The sequence below is a fragment of the Parus major genome, chromosome 7 (assembly GCF_001522545.3).
Source record: "Parus major isolate Abel chromosome 7, Parus_major1.1, whole genome shotgun sequence".
NCBI lineage: Eukaryota > Metazoa > Chordata > Aves > Passeriformes > Paridae > Parus > Parus major.
Genome location: NC_031776.1, coordinates 7,986,187 through 8,002,875, shown reverse-complemented (window position 1 = coordinate 8,002,875; position 16,689 = coordinate 7,986,187). Strand labels below are relative to the sequence as shown.

Below are 16,689 nucleotides of genomic sequence, written 5' to 3'. Positions count from 1 at the left end.
GCTCCTTTAGCTCTCTCACCTGACTGATGAGGTTTGTAAAGTCCAAATGGGGTCAGCAGTTCCTGGTGGTCCTGGAACCTGTTATGGCAGGATTTTGATCCCAGCACCAGCAGCAAATCCCTTTCAGTCAGGAGCGGTTTGAGGGTGCAGGGTCAGTGCCTGATCCACTCCAGGTAAGAGGAATGCAGGCTGGTAGCAGAGCCAGACTTCAGAGAGCTGGAGATGCAAGGCTGGCTGTTCACCTACTGTTTCTAGGGTGCCAGAGTAGATCAGAAAAGAGAGCACAGGTGTGGTAGCAGATGTGGTTGGGCTGCTGATGATTTAAAGTGACAATTGACATTCTTCAGCGTTGTCACAGCCTATATTTTGCAGACCTTTATCTCCAGTTTAACTCCTTTTGTCTTTTTTTTATATTTTTTTCCCTTGGTTATTCATTGCCAGTTGTCATTCATCTAAATTGTGCTATTGTACTGTGTCACCATTATTTTTAAATCTTTTTATTTGCGTAAAACCAATCTGTTAATGGCTAGACTCCTGGGATTCTAATGGGGGGTTGGCACACAGAAGATTACTTGAAGGGGTAAGATTTGTCTGAGCATTTTCTGGAAAGTACAGAGAAAAGGCAGGAGAGAAACCTCTGTAATAACAGGTTTTCCATGGCATGCAGAAGCACACATGTGTTATTATCCTATTCTGCAGTCAAGTATCGTGAGAGTGAATGCAATTTGGCATTCCATTAGTGAATCTCTTTCTCCAAGTTAAAAACAAAGACTGTTCACTTGAAAGTCTTTAACATCTTGCTGCTTTAATATGTGAAAGCTTCTTGTCACTAAGAGGATCATGTATTACTGGCATTATTCCCACCTTTAATGCATTTTGCACCAGTGGGCTTCATGAATATTTAAAGCAGGGCAGTGGCTACGCTCTTTAGCACGGGGTTGCAATCTATTGGTAAATCAGACATTTGGTGTTGCTTGCTTTGGGTTTTATTTCTGAGCTGGCTAAGGAATAATTGATTTTGTAAGACAGGGCTACTCAACATAACACCCCGAGAGATATACTTAAAGGGAATTGAAGAATGAGGCGTAACGTTTTGAACCGTGGTGTATTGCTCAGATCTTCCAAAAAGCATCTATGAAACACTCATTGTACATAAATAGTGCTCACCAAATGGAGTGCCTGCTCTCTGCTGCAGTGGCTTAGTGTCAGAAACCTGGGTTCCACCATTATCTCCTCCTTATGGGCCACTGAGGAAATAAGAGCACTCCTTACACGGGACAAACCATGGCTTGGATAAATACTGGGCAGCTGTTTGTTCAAAGTGGAAGGAGATGAATAAGAAAGATTCTTTGGTTGAGTTTCCAGTTGGAAAATGCTGACAGTGGAGGGGACCAGGAGTATTTTCTTAAAATAAGATTAAAGCCTGCAAACCTCTGACTTGCAGAGTTAATCAAAATCAAAATGATGAATTGGGGTTAAACATGCATAAATTTCCCTTTGATTTCCATTATCAGCAGGTCAGCCAGCAGCAGTGTGGAAGTGAGCAGCACCACCCACAATAAGATGCAGGGTGCTAGCTGGAAGGAAAGACACACAGCAGTGTGTGGGGTGCTCAGAGAGAGCTTCCCCTACATCCTGGCAGCCTCCAAGGAGATGAGGTGGCCTCCAGAGTTCTCTGCCTTCCCTTTGCTCCCTGCTGGAGGCACCAGGTGAAGGAGAAGGGCAGCAGGTCCCTGGCAGGAGGTGCCTAGCCCTGAAATGAGCCACTTGAGGGCTGGCACCAGTGGTAAAAAGTGCCTGAACGCCCCTGCTGCTTCCTGCAGCTTGCTCCTCTCACCCAAGGACTCCTCCTTGGCTGGGAGTGGCGTATCATGCTCTGCAGTAAGCACTGTGCTCGTGGTAGGAGGCTTCCTTCCCTCCTCACAAGCCTGGCCCACATTGGAGGAGCCTTTCCCATTCCCATTCCAAGGATCCCAGGGGGCAGGTTCAGCTCAGGAGAAGATGCTGAAGCCATTCTTGAGGGTCACTGAGGACCCCAAGCTGGGAGCTTGCAGGGAGGCATCCAGGATGCCTGGAGGAAGGAGCTGGGCTCAGTGTGGGGGTCAGTGGGAGGAAGGAGGACAGGTCCCAGGCATGCCAGGCTGGGTGGCATTCCCGAGTGCCATTCCCAGCTGAGGCACTCAGCACAATTGTGGCACTGCAGCACAATTACAGCAGGTCCCCCTGTCCTGTGCCTCTGTCCCCACAGCTGGGACAACAAACTCCACTTAGCCACAGCACACAGGCACGTGCACAAAAGGTGTTACAAAGATTAACTCTTTCAGTCCCTCATTTCATATTTTACTGCTAATTACTGTACATTTTGTTTGGGTAAATGCTCCTATAAGGCAAGAGAACAGCCAGAAGCATGTGAGGAGGGTGAAACCTCATTCTCATGCAAATAAGTGGCTCTGTATATGGGAGATATCTGTGCAAATCATGCAGCTGCCATCTGCAGCCACCCCTGCAATCAATACTGCCCCAGCAATCAATATTTATCTTGATTATAGTATAGGAAAAAAAAAAACATATAAAAGAAACTAATGATTTTGCTAGCTTCTCGATCCATGCAGCAATTAGGTCAGTCAGCTTTGGGTCCCTTCCCCCTTCCATCAGTTGCTCTCAAGCAGAGCATTTGCAAACAAGATGCTGTACTGCTATAAAGTACTAAAAGGTAGTTTGAAGTCTCACATACATTACACGGGTATTGGCTGCTTCGTGTTCAGCAGTGTGTATAATAACTATGTGTGACCTACTTGTTCCAGATGCAGAAACAACAAGCTGCTTTAACATCTGCAACGTCCCAGGCATTATACAGTAGATATATCAGGGTTTTCTGCTGCTTTCTGTTACCTTCCAGTGAGAAAGTAATCTTTGTTCATAGCTAGGTGCAGAACTTACACATACATGTTGGACTTGTGCTCAAATAAGCACAGGAATAGAATCAAATAATTAAAAATACACAATCCTGCAAAAACTTAAATCTCTGCTTAACTTGAGATCATACCTAAGGCATGAAGTGAAGCTGCTGCTGCATAAATTTTCACATGGAGCTTAGTAGTCATGTCTAATAGGAGTCCAGGCAAAGGTTTGCAGAGGGAAGTAAAGGCCCTGGAGTACAATCCCTGCAGTGCACAGCAGCAGATGACCAAGGCACCCTCTCACACACATGTCCCTTATCTTAGCCCCAACCTGATAGCAGAGCTGCCTGCAGTGCCTGCCCAGAAACCAGCCCACTTCTGACACTGTTTGTTACCTGGTAAAGTTTCATTTGGTGCATGTTCAAGGGTAAAATATTTTGAACTAAAAGGAAAGAGCAGACTTCCAGGGAGACTGTTGAGATAAGTGTAGAGACACCCTTCAGTGGGTTAAGAGTCAGCAATACTGAAAAAAATGTAGCCTAAGCCACTGGAAATTAGTCAGTGAAGCATTTGCAATGGAAGACAAAACATGAGGAATGTTAGGAAAAGCAATATGATGCCTACCCATCTGTATGTTACATTTTCATTATGATGCCTGCTCTAAGGAGTGACCAGGTTGGAAGCTTTTATAGGAGGCTGGTCAGCCAGATCCTGCTGCCTGGAGTATGAGAGCTGAAGAGAGAGCCCAGCCATGTTTTTTCATTTGGAAATGGGAAAAAAAGCCATATGAACAGACACAAAATTGGGAAAACCAGCAAAATACAAAATTTTAGCTTGAATTGCTGTCCACAGCACAAACAAGAACAACATTGCAGCAGCTCCAGCTTAGGTGAAAGATTTGGCTTATTAGAAAGCAGTGTCTAGACACCATGTTAGGGTCAGAAAATAAGGTAAGCATTGCATGAATGCCATGGTTCCTGTCAGGTTTCCCTCTGGCAAGCTGCTGAGATATTGTAGGACTCTTTCAGAGGGCAGTTTCAACCTAAACTGGCCTAGGTGTAAAAGTGACTTTGTTCCCAAACATAAAAAGGGAGAGATCCCCACAGACTTCAGAAAGACCCTAAATCAAGCCAAAAATAGGTGGTTTTCTTCTTTCTCAGAAGGAGTCTGCAGAAGGAGGCAGGAAGGGTATGGAAAAAGCCATTGACTTAATCTTCAGCAGCCCCAAGAAGAGCCTATGGTCCAGTTCTCCAGAGGAGGGTGAGGGAAGGAGCACCTTGTGTTTCTAAACTGATTGCACTGCTACAGGCCTGGCTAGAAAGTTAATGTTTGGAAAAATGATGGCTTGTTTTGCCATCTGGAGAAATTGTTTTACTCTACATATATATTATTTGGGCTTAGTTAAAACCAGCCATTTCTCTCAGTCAAGCGAGTTTCACAGAATCACTTTACCATCTCTGCATCCTTCATCCTGTGCCAAAATAGCCTATTTAATTTTGAAGTGAGACTGATTCCCAACTCCTTTAGGATGATGGTTGGGAGAATTTGACCTTTCTATCCATTGAGTCAACACAATCCTTCAGAGGCTTATGTTCTTTTGAGTAAGTCTTGCCTTTCCAGATTCTCGGGATTTATTTTCTTAATAACATACTTTAAAAAAAAACAAAAAACTTGTTTTAACATAAGCCAAGATTGTCTGGAGTTACTTATACTTCATAGTGTTTTATTACCAATACACTTTGGAACACTCTGGTAAATAATTCTGCCTACACAAAGAAATTGGCTATATTTTCTCTATACATCGAGGAAGTCTGTCGTGTAGACTATATATCACGGCTCTAAATGTTCTCAGATAAATGCAAACCCACATTGTATTCCATCTGTACTACTCACCCAAGCAGGTTTTTAAGGACCCTATACGACACATCCATCTCTTATCCAAAAACTAGAATCCCTAACATTTGGGTTTGTAATAAAAATGATATTTTTTACCTTTTGCAACTACAGCAAAACCTGTTGTGTGTCCAGGGAATAATACTCTACACAGTCATAAAGCTTATAGTGTTTTGGTTTTTTTCCCTTGTGCTCCTCTTTTCAGATGCTCACCCAAATTTGGTTTTCAGTTCAGAAGGTGAACTTCCAACTTAGGGAAGTCAATGAAAGTTATCCCACTGACTTCAGTGAAACAAAGTTCTCTCCCAGTTTGATAATTATGGAATAACTTCTTGGTAGCCTGTGGAGCCTTTTGCTGGCAGAAGGGAGGACAAACTCAGCTGGAGTGCAAATGCTCTGTCAGTCTTACAGTGCAAAAGAATAACTTGGAAATTGTGATGATAAAAGCAGAATTTGCCTTACTGACTGCTTCAGTTGCTTCAGTGAAAAGCCAAAAATAATTTCTGAAATTTTGGGGGGTTTTCGTGTCTTACCATGCCATGCTCTTGCCAGGAGCAAGACAAATTATTCTGAAATTCAAGGGGAGGAAGGCTTGTAAGAGTCAGAGTCATCATTTGTCTTTACAATTAGCAGTCTGTCAACATTAGAGTTGGGGGAAAAAGCTGCAATAATTTTAAAAGCATGGCTCAGCACAGACCAATTTTCCTGTCGGGTTTCCATGGCTAGGACACCTCTCTGTGTGTGTGTGTGTGTGTGTGGATGGGAGGCATGGAGGGATGGCTGGTCATGGCAGAGAAGGCCGGGGGGACAAAGGGCTGTGCAAGGGGAGGAAATGTAAAGCTGACTTGCAATTAGTCCAGTTGGCTGTTTGCTGAAGAGTGGGGAGGAGCTGCCGTGGCTGCCCACGTTCAAAGGCTCTGGAAGGATTTGGGGGTCACTACCCAAGGGTGGAAGGGAAGTTGTCCTCTCCTGCCTTCCCTCTGCCTGGTTGGGATGCTGGAATGGCTCACCCAGCATGAGCAGGTGCATTAAAGGTTTGGCAGGGGCAGCTGGAGGATGTGGTGTGGCCGTGGGACTGCGTTGACACTGACCAGGACCTGTCACAAGGGTGCACGTGTGTGGCTCAGTATTGTGTGCGGCAGCAGCATCCCTCTCTCTTTCCAGGAAGTGTCTGGATACAGCATGTACATGTGACAGCTTGGTGGAGGGCCACCATTTCATGTGCCCAGATCAACAGGGGAGCAAATGAACCCAGGATTGGGGATTTTTTTTTTTTTTAAACTCCTCTGCTGCCAGCTATGACTGTGGTTTTCAGTCCTGGGTAGGAAAGTGTCCCAGCCTTCTGAGCACATTCCTCTACTTACACTGGAAGGAACAGCTTTGGCAGTCTGTTCTGTGCTCCTGCTGTAACACAGGGGGTTGTGAAGATCACCCAGCTCCTGCTGCTCAGTGGGAGGACACAGGAGGGTCCCTTGGGGCCCTGCAAGGGCAGCACTGTGCATGGGCGCTCCCCAGAGCTGTGCGGGCTCCGCTGGTACCCCCACGGTGATGCTGGCTGTGTAACCCCCCGGCTGGGAGAGCCTGGGCTCACCAGCCTGTGAAAGTGCACATAAGGGATGATAATATGGTAATGCACATCAGATATTAATGTGCATTGACACATAATCGTCTGCGTACATCAAGGCATTACAGCATGAAAGAGCGAGTGCAAAGGCCTTGCAGAGCGACGTGCTTTTGCACCTTTCTTTCCCCCCTGTTTTCTCTTAGCCTTGTTATTTAAAAGTAAGCTTTCCTCCCTCCCTGGCCCCCCATTTAGGCAAAGTCATCCCCCAGCAGTAAAGCGAGCGCTGCCTTCCTGACGGCCTATTTAGTGGCAATAAAAAGCCGATTGGCCTAATGCGCAATCAAGAAAGGAGTGACATTTATTGCTTCGGTTTTATGATGCTGTGAACTGAGCAAGATTTGGAGCCTTACAGTGCCTTCAGGGGGCAGGAGATCACCAGCAATGAATTGTATTTATACCTTTTCCAATTTCCTACTAGCGTTTTAGCAATAAATAGACTGTGTTGTTATTGAGTTTTATGTAAGTATGTTTACGAAAGCAGGAATACAACTTTGTAGCTCAGAATTACATGTGTTGGCTAAATAGATCAGCAGAGAGAATAACTATGTAAAACACTGGGAAAGCACTTACCAATTTATTATCAAATGTCTTAATAGAATGCTTCATCTCTTCCATCCCACTTTATGTTAACTACTAAAATAGAACTGCATCCATTGCAGAAGGTCAGAGGCTCCTTCATACACCCATGTAGGAACATCAAGGCCACGGTTTGTTCACACATCTAAGCCATTAAAAATACATCCCATGCATTAAATATGAGCCTGAGGAAAACTCAGTAGGAGCTGACGCAGAGGGCTGACCTCAGCTCTCACAGCCCCTGCAGAGTGGCAGGTGTCCCTTCCCCACAGAGCCCATGTCCTGCCCCAGTCCCTTCCCCCGTGTAGGCTGCAGCTAAAAGCCTGTGTGACATGTCCCCAGACAAACAGATTTAATTGCTGTGTCTCAGCCTGCCCATTTTGTAAGGGAGCTGTCCCCAGTGGAGCATCCCAGGGACACGTGTCCTGGCCAGTGCACAGCACTTGCTCCTTTCAGGGAGCTGCAGGTGGATTCCACTCATCTGTGTGCCAGCCCTGAAGAAGGTTACTCTCATCCCTTTTGTTTGCTGGCAAGGACATGTCCTTGAGATGGCACATTGCAGTCATTTGTCTGTCTTGCTCTCCCTGGCATCAGTACTGTCCCTTGGGGCCTGATCCCAAAAGCAGCCAGCCACCGTGGTCATCACGAGGCAGAAAATGAGGCAGAGCCAGCAGGAGTGCCTAGTTTTGTACAGCAGCTTTTACCTACAGACCTGAATGCTCTGAGGAAAAGAGGGTTACTACTGCACCCTTCCTTCTTGCAATGCAGTGATTTGTTGGGTCCCAGGCTCATACCTATGGGCTGAGATCTCATTTCACTGCCTTATTTCTGCCTGTGCAGCAGGTGCAAACAACACCTGAAGGAAAGCCTGGAAGTATCCTCCTAAAATTGCATTGAATAGCAGCCTGGATTTTGTTTTGTGGTTGAAGACAGCTGACCAAGCTGGGTATCCTGGGATGTGTGGCCAGTTCAGGTGGTGCTGCCTCAGGCAGGTACCCCTGGTTAGGGTGTGGTGCTAATAACACCAAGGTTCTGGGTCCAATCTCTGCATGGGCCATTTATTTAAGGTGATTTTTGTGGGTCTCCTCCATCTCAGAATATTGAATCCCTGAGGAGGCGGGAGGCACACGTGTTTGTAGGTATCCCATGCTTCCCACTGGATGTTGCAATTTTCCCACTGGTTGTTCAGTCCAGGGTGAAACTGTGGGATTTGTGGAAGCAATTTTCATTATTCTGCTGGCTTCAAGACAGGAGTGAACAGTATCAGCAGTGTGAGGCACACAGCAATAAACCGTTCACGAAGGACAGCCTCAAATGTTTACAGAGACAGAAACAGTCTGCAAAGCTTTGTTTTAGCACAGACCACAGGGACGTGAAGGACACCAGGGGTAGGCAAACCATAGAAAGGCATTTATTTTATTCTATGAGTTCTAAACAAACTTTACCCATTAGGCACCTCCAGACACTTGAATTGGCATGTGCACAGAATTGGAATTTTCCTCCCTGGTCACACAGCTAGCATGAGGGCTTTTCCATGACTCTTCAAACCTAGTCACCAGCCTTGTGATTCCCTGTTTGGCTTTGAAGCATCCTAGGTAGCAAAAACCGCTTTACACAACTTAGTATCTCTTAAATAAGGATGATATTTAGAAGGACAAAAAAAAAAAATTAAAAAAAAAAATAAAAGAGAGACATTTATTTTTCCCTAAAGTTGTTAGCACACAATTCAATGTACTGTTGAGGGCACCAGAGGCATTGGGAAGCCAGGTGAAGGTCATACTATAATTGGTCCTGTGAATTGTAAAAAGGAGGCAAAGGTGAAGTTTGTAATGTTTTTTGTCAAAACTTTAGTGCAAAAAGTTACAGGTCAAAAATGAAAGGGGAATTAGGACTCAAGTTGCAGTGTCTTGTGCTGCAGATTAAAGATTTTTTTTATGAGCTGCAACCTCCAGGATGACTTCTTGAAAACTGGAGGAGCATGAGACCAGCTCCTCACTGAACTCTGCTCACAGCTGCACAGCAAGGTGTCTCCAGGAGCAGCCCATGGTTTTGGAACATCCTCCATGAGCTGCCATGCAAAGCATGCTCTGAAAAGCCCATGTGTACTTTAAAGCACTGCCAGTCCATCCCTGCTGTGCAGCAGCAGCAGCAGTGTGGCAGCTGTAGCCCGAGCTCCTGCCTCTGTCTCCAGCTACATTCCCAGAGTGTGTTGCATTTGGTATGCAAGGAAGGCCATCAGTAAATATATTCACCACTTTAGTGCATTTTAGCTTGACATATGTCCAGTAAACAATATTTTGGGCCCTTGTAGTAAAAAAAAAAAAAATCACCTGATTATTCAGTGCTTCCTTCTGTTATGATGCTTTGGGGTCCTTCAAATCATTTTCATTATGCACTACATAATAATAAAAATCTCCATGCAGTATGCTGATAATTCTGTGCATGGTCTCTGTGATTTCTAATTGTTTGAATAACAGGATGCTATTGAAATGCCATGCAGAAACATTGCATCACCCTGAGGGAATCAAGCTTTTCTCCTTTTAGTCCTGGTGAAGATAAACATTTGAACAGTTGAAATAGGTAAAATATCCCAGGGAAGCCACTGTGCAAAGTAGGCATGCTAAAGCCCTTAGTGCAGAGGCAGGGCTGCAAAGAACAAAAAGGAAAAATAAATTAGATAAATAAATAACAAACATTGAATGGAAGGCACACAAAATAAGCCATGCTTTTCTTCTCTTGTGATCTTAAAACAGAAGAGAAGCACTAGCAGGCCCAGGAAAGAAATATTGCGTGCTATTTTTGTGCTGCCATTATAAAATATGTATTGTTTATTGTTCGGCACTGCAGCTAAAGTTTTGCATCAACCTCAAAAATTACAGCAAAATTTGTTTTGAAGGAGACACGCAGAATCTCTATTCTTTAAGCCTCTTAATGATGTTCTTAAGAGTGCAGTGATAGGATTTCAGTCTCCTGCAAGCACAGACAGGTTGTAGGGTATGATTCATAGAAAGTGTAAAACACTGTGTGCCAGCGTGCATTCTGAATATGTTTTCTATATATGTGTGTCAGCATATATCTGATGTTCAGTGCATGCCAAACCAGGCAATGATGCCAGGCAGCTTTGGGTGCCATCCTCATGGGCTGTGCTGCAGAGACCACTGTGGGTACCTGAGTTTGGCCAGGCTGCCAGAAGTCCCTGGAGGCTCTGCACCGAGCGTGTCAGCACCTTGCCTCTCTGTTCCAGCAGTGCTGCTGTGGGGCTGTAAATCACTGTAAAGCTCAGTGGTGCTTGGAGGTGGGCTGAGGGGCAGAGACTCGGATTTGTGTGGTCCTTTTGACGCTCACATCAAAACAAAGGTGTGTCCAAGCCACCTGCAGCAGTCCAGTTTTGCTGCCTGTGCGTGCAGCTGGCTTTGTGGGTGGGTGCCGTGCCGAGGTGGGTACAGAGGTGACCTGTCACTGCCCCTCAGTGAGGGCTGTCACCGGCTGTGTGCTGAACAAGGCTGCTAGGAGCAAGGTACCTGAGGTTCACCTTGCCCAGCCCCTGCCTAGAGCTCCTTCAAATGTCTCTGCATGATGTTGTATTGAGGCACTGAACACCCCCAAAGCTGCCTGGGCAAATGAGGGCTCCCACCAGCCTCCCGACACGCGGCTGAACCGTGCTACAACGCCTGTTCCAGTGTCGAGGCGTGATGTTAGGCCTGGCTTCATTTCAGCTTGCCTGCTGGTAATGTCAACAAAGATGCCCTGTGTACCAGAAAGAAAAACCTTGCAGGAATCCAAATGATAGAGAAGGCATTTGGGACTGATTGCCAGGCTCTTTATGCAGGCATATACTGCCAGATTTGTTTTAAATGGGCATTTAATGTCCTGCTCACAGGGGCAGGGGGCTTGGAGAAGTCTGTGCTGACATCCAGAAATTTGAGTTTCTGATCACCATTTTCTACTCAGAGCAGAGGAAGATAAGAAATATCTCTGGTGGAAACATCATAAATGTACAACAACTGTGTTTTTATTTATATACTGTTTCGTGGCAAAGGAAAGGCTTTGGGCTTCTTTATGCTGAAAAATGTTGTAGGGGTTTTCAGGGGTTTTCACTGCTTTTTTTTTTTTTTTTCTTGGAGAAAATATATAACGTTTAAAATTATTGCAGAATGGAACTTCACCTTCCCTGTAAAGTAGTGCTCTCTGAGACATGGTGGGATCTCACACTTGACCAAATTAGCATATGCGCTCAAATATCAGAGCTCTGACTAGTAAAAATAACACTAGATTTGCATTTTCACATTTTTAGCTCTTGCCTCCCTGTCTCTTTGGTTTTATGCCTTTTTTCTTGACTGACAATTCTCTTTGTGGCAGATTTATTGCTGTTCTGCTGTTTGGACCCTGTAATCAGCTAGACACTTGGCTGAAGACGTTAGTCATTTCATTAAGTACTTCTCTTTCAGATATCTCAGGCACAATTTTCTCTTGCTCTGGTTCCAAAAAGCAAATGACCCACGGCCAGCAAAGTCTGAATATGAATCTTTAATAAACAGAGGTAGTACCAACAATGCTCTCAGGTTTCCAAACAGCAGAGGGCTAATTAAAAGATGCTGAATGAGGAAGAACTGCCATTGCCATCTCGCTCTGACAGAAATGTGCCTGCATCTGTTCCCAGTGAAACCACTCTTCTGGAAGCACTGTCTCATTTATCCTCCTTGCTTCCCATCAGAGCTACATAGGAAACCTTCCTCATGCTACGTGCAGATATTGCATAGTAATTTTTATAAAATCATTTTTCAGTAATACATTGCTGGAAACAAAGACTAAATAGTTGTCTTAGGAGTAAAGATAAAGCATGGAGTGCCTTTCTTTTTGTCATTGCTGTGTCACTAATGATTACATTCTATTCATGAACTAAGGAAATAGAATTACGAGATTCTCCTGCCCTTCATGGGCAAAGAACTATTCTCTCATTTCATTGAGATTCCTCCTTAAAATGCAGTTCCTCCTTCCAGGACAGCCCTTCATAGCCATGAATCCTCTCGTCAGTAGCTTGCTCTCTGCAGGCAAAGGTACTCTCTGTGCCCAGAAAATAATACCATATGTTATTTGCAGAAACATGGGGTGTTTGGAGATTGTGCACTCACACATGCCTGGTTTACTGACCCCATTAATTTTTGTGGAGACTGATTCAGCAGAAAGCCAAGTTGGCTTTTCCAGCTTGGCCAAGCAGCCTGGTGCAGCACATCACCATCACTGCTGGCACATAGATCAGACTGAGGGCTGGGCAGCGTTTCTTCATGATCAGGATCCAGGCTGGAAAGGAGTTCTTTGTGCTCTTCTCTCATTCCCCTGGGGAGGGAAGAAGCAGGATAAACAGGTGAAATCCCAAAATGCCCGTGGGTTCCCTGGTGCTGCTGAGCACCCTCTTTGCAGTTCCTGCCTTGACAGAAGCTCGCAGAGCTCGCAGAGCAGAGTGCAGCAACACGCGCCCCACAAGTCGGCAGTGAGGCACAGGGAGGTGCCTGTCAGCATCTCACCTGCCTCAGGCTAAGCTCAGCTCTGCCAGCTCTCCCCCAGGCATCCTCCTGGGCCTCTCCTGCATCTTACCTCTGCCTGCAGACACTTTCTGGTTCATCCTGGGTGTGACATTCTCACGACAGGGTCCAGCAACATCCTTGTTGCAAGATCCACCATGGGCAGTTAGCCCAAAATCCCCTCAGGAGGTGCCCAGGCTTGCCCCTTCAACAGTCTTTTCAGTTTGCTTTGGTGTTTTCTGCTTCCATGATCACCAAAGTAACCACACAGACTGCTGGATGTTCAGCTCCTCTGTGATTATCATCATGCAAAATGAAATGGAATAAAATAAAGCGTATAAAAGAATGGGAACTCATTGGAGACTGTAACAATAACCTGGAAGACATAAGAAAATGAGCCTTGCTTAATGATTGTTTATGGTGGCAGCCCAAATTTTAATCAATTAACATATGAGCCCTTCATTACTTGAAGACGAAAAGGTCCTGTGGAACAGCATTTCTTCCTTTCTCAGAGGAGCTGCAGGGTATCTGCTGACATCTTGGAGGCTCTCCTTCCTCACAGAGGCTTTTAAAGCTACCTTTCTGACTGCAGAAGGCATGGTGAAATCTTACACAGGTATTCTGTGTATGCTCTTGGGTACAGTTTCATTCTGTGAAACTGAGGTCCCTAGGAGACCTCACTGACCTTCCCACAGTGTCTTGAGCCCCAGGAATGCTCAGTCAGCCTTTCTATTGCCAGGCTTTCTTCAGTGCTACACTTAGGAACACAGAAAGCAAATGGATTTATTGATAAAACTATAAGCAGAAGTCATAGGCAGGATGATAACATGCTCAGATGATCAAATTACTTCAAACTGAAGGCATACTGGGGTGCCTCAGGGATTGGGGAGCTGCAGGCAGACAGCCAGCCCATGGGGCACACCCCTGGCAGTGGGATGGGTGCTGCCAGCCCTGTGCATGACAAGTGTTAGGGGGAAGCTCTCTTCAGGTTATGGGGCTTCTGTGTCCCACAAGAGCTGGAGGTACTCTGTGTGCCCAGAAAATAACACCATTGGTACTCTCACCTAACATACACCCCCTGAGCCAAGCAGGGATGGCACAGTTTAGTTCTTGTTTAACACAAGAGAGTCCCACTCTTGCATTTGATAATGCTGCAAGAAGTTAAGGCACCTTTGCAGGTTTTCATTCAATGAAATGCATTAAGTGCTGTTCATGATGTATTTATTGCCTCACTGGTGGGTCCCACTTAAGTCTGAGGTATTGCCTGGACACACACGTTTGGAGAACATGCCTCACCTCTTTCCCTGCAATTTAACCTTCTGGAATTTGGCAGCAGGGTCCAAATGGCAGAGTGTTGCTTCCTTCAGTTTGAAAAAAATGTGTTGGAATACCATCATTTTCCCTGATAAGAGGAGCACTATAAATTAAAGAGTCAGCAACACAGGAGCATTAATCTTCCTGATGCAATCCTACCTTTCGCACTTCCTGACATATATTTGATGTCAACTTAATTGTGCAGCCTTAAAGTAGGATTTGAGTATAAAAGTGCAAAAAAGCAGTAATAAACTGTGGATGCAAGCTAGAAGTTGTCTGCTGAAAACTGTGCAGGGGGTGGATGATGCACAGATCCTTGCAGCAGGGAGGTCGGGGTGACAAGTTTGGTGTTTTTTTCAGCATCACTCTAGCTGGCCTTGAAAATCAGGTTTCACACAGGAGATCCTATAATGCTTTTGGAGCATATGGTGTCATCCTGGGGGTGTCCCTTTCTGCTCTCCCTGGCACAAGAGTGATCTGACCCCAGCACAAGCAGCGTGTGATTCGTGGTGCTCCCGTGGTGCTTCCTCTTCCTGCAGCTGCTGCTGAGGTTTGCTTGGAAAGAAAGGCTGGTGTCATGGTTGAAATTTTAGAAAGGGGTACAGAAAAACCTTGGTTCTCTTCTCAGTTTTGCTGGAAGAGGTCAGGAAAGTAATGTTGGGTCTTTCTGTTTTGGAAGGTATCAGAAGATGTAAATAAATGCCCAGTGGGCTCTGAAGCGGTCTTTGAAATCAGCGGGAGATAGGTCTCTGAGATGCCAAAAATCCCACACAAAGCGGTTGCATGCATCTTTAAGCATTTAAACACCTTTAAAAATATGTCTCTAAAGTGTCTGAGCATAGGTTCCTGCATCCCCTAGGTATTTCTGAAATTGCATCCAAAGTTGCAGAGATTTCCCCTAAAGAGCACCCCTTTGTTGTAATTTTCCCATTGGCTTAATTTTCTCTTGACTTGAAACATAATATATATTAACCTTCACTCATTTTTCTGTAGCAAAATGTAGAGAAGTGAAGCTGTTTCTTAGCTGGTTTATTACCAAAAAAAAAGGAGCATATGGCTGATTGTGTCCCATCTGAAATGCAAATGGTGGAGCTACGTGGAAAGAATTGCTATTACTTGAGCAGTAAATGTTTCCTAATGAAGTGAGTTTGACTAAGGTGGGAAGCTGGAAATGGCTGCAGGAAGAAATGATGATGGTTAATATTTCAGTGGAGCAGAACATTCTTATTCTGCTGATAAGGAGATTCTTGGGAAATGCACTGGAATTTTTTTCTTATATTCTGTATGTTTATCAGTGTGGGGAAATTGCTACACACAGAGAGCTAGACGCTTTTCTTCGAGTTATGAAATCATGTAATTTAATTTATAACCACAGCTTTTCACCACTGGCCTCTTTTTGAACTGAAGTTTTCTGTATTTCGTGAACATTTGGGGTAGATAGACCTACCCAGGGTAAAAAAAACAAACTCTAAAAGAAGACAACGACTGGTTCCACTGTTTTCCATCACCCTGGGCACACTCCTGGAAGCCAGAAGCCAAACGGGGTGATGGAGAGATCTGACCCACACTCTCTCATTTCCTTCTTCCTCTTTCCACCAAAGTTTTGTGTATATCCCTCTACACCTCCAGTAGTCAAAGGTGTCCAGATGTCTGCTGCAAAGGGGAGGTGGACTGACTTTTAAACACTTTCTTAAATCAAGCAGCGAGGCTGGAGGCCTGACATTTCCATTACTTAGCTTTCCGAAGGGAGAGCTGCGGAGCTGGCGCTGCGAGGCTCAGCGCTACCAGTGGGCTGGAGATGGAGCATCAATCGCATTACTCTGCCTTAATGTCAGAAGGAGCCAGGAAGAGTTTAGATAGCAGCATGGGCACAATTACATGCTCAGAAGAGCTGGAGCAGCTGCCAGGTTAGACCTCTGGCTTTGTCCCCAAGCAAGATCACATTGGGTTTGCTGAGGCTGAGCTGTCTGTTACACGGCACAGTTGGGGGACAGAAGATTAGCGTGCCTTTCCCCTGCCGATGCCCAAGGGTGTCTGATGTTGCTAATGATAATGAAATAGGAGAAACCTAAAGAAAAGAGTCTGCAGCCTGCTGTCAATGGAAATAATTAGGTTTCTCCATCTTAGAAGCAATGGCAAGGCTTGCTGGGATCAGGATGTGTCCACGTTAGTGCGTTAGCTCAAATCCAGAGCAGACTTTGGAAGTGAATACCTCCCCCTGCTCTGGTTCACATCACAGGGCAGCCCAGGAGCTCACAAGCTGGGTCCTGGAGTCTCTGGAGATGGCCCTAAGCAATCTGAGGATGGGGCCACCACTGCCCTACCAGCATTTGCCCACACTGTGCTCTTGGACATGGGAGCCTTCACCCCGCACAGAGCACAACACCAGGTCAGGGGACCTTCCTGGGTGACACCTGGGTAAGGCTTTCTGCTTGGTGACTTATCCAAGTGCTTCAGAAAGTGTTTGTGTACAAAGTCTTCCCCAAAACAGCATTCTCCTGGTTTTAATAGTGAGCAGCTTCTCTGTGTCCAGGAGCTGGGGACATCCCACCAGCCCAAGGCACAGAGTGTGGTCTCATCCCTGCTCTCAGTCACGGCAGGTGGTTTTATCCCAGTGGGGTGAAGTGAGGCTTCAGGATCACATCTTCTCTTACTGTTCTTGTTAATCAGAGTGCCTCTAGGTGCTGTAATTATTTTCAGAATTAAATCATAAATTGATATAAACCCACATTTATATGGTATTACGTGCAGCGGGCAGTAGCTGAACAGAGGAGAATTTTGTGGCTCCTTTAGTTTGCAGGAGGGCTCAGCAGCTTGCTTTATTTATCTGAATATCTCTTGGGTTTACAGGAGGTTACAA

General features: G+C 45.4%; 1 protein-coding gene across 1 annotated transcript in view; it reads left to right on the top strand.

The window, feature by feature from the left end:
- TMEFF2 (transmembrane protein with EGF like and two follistatin like domains 2) overlaps window positions 1-16,689 on the top strand; it is a 121,897-nt gene that overhangs the window by 73,691 nt on the left and 31,517 nt on the right. The window lies entirely within an intron of this gene.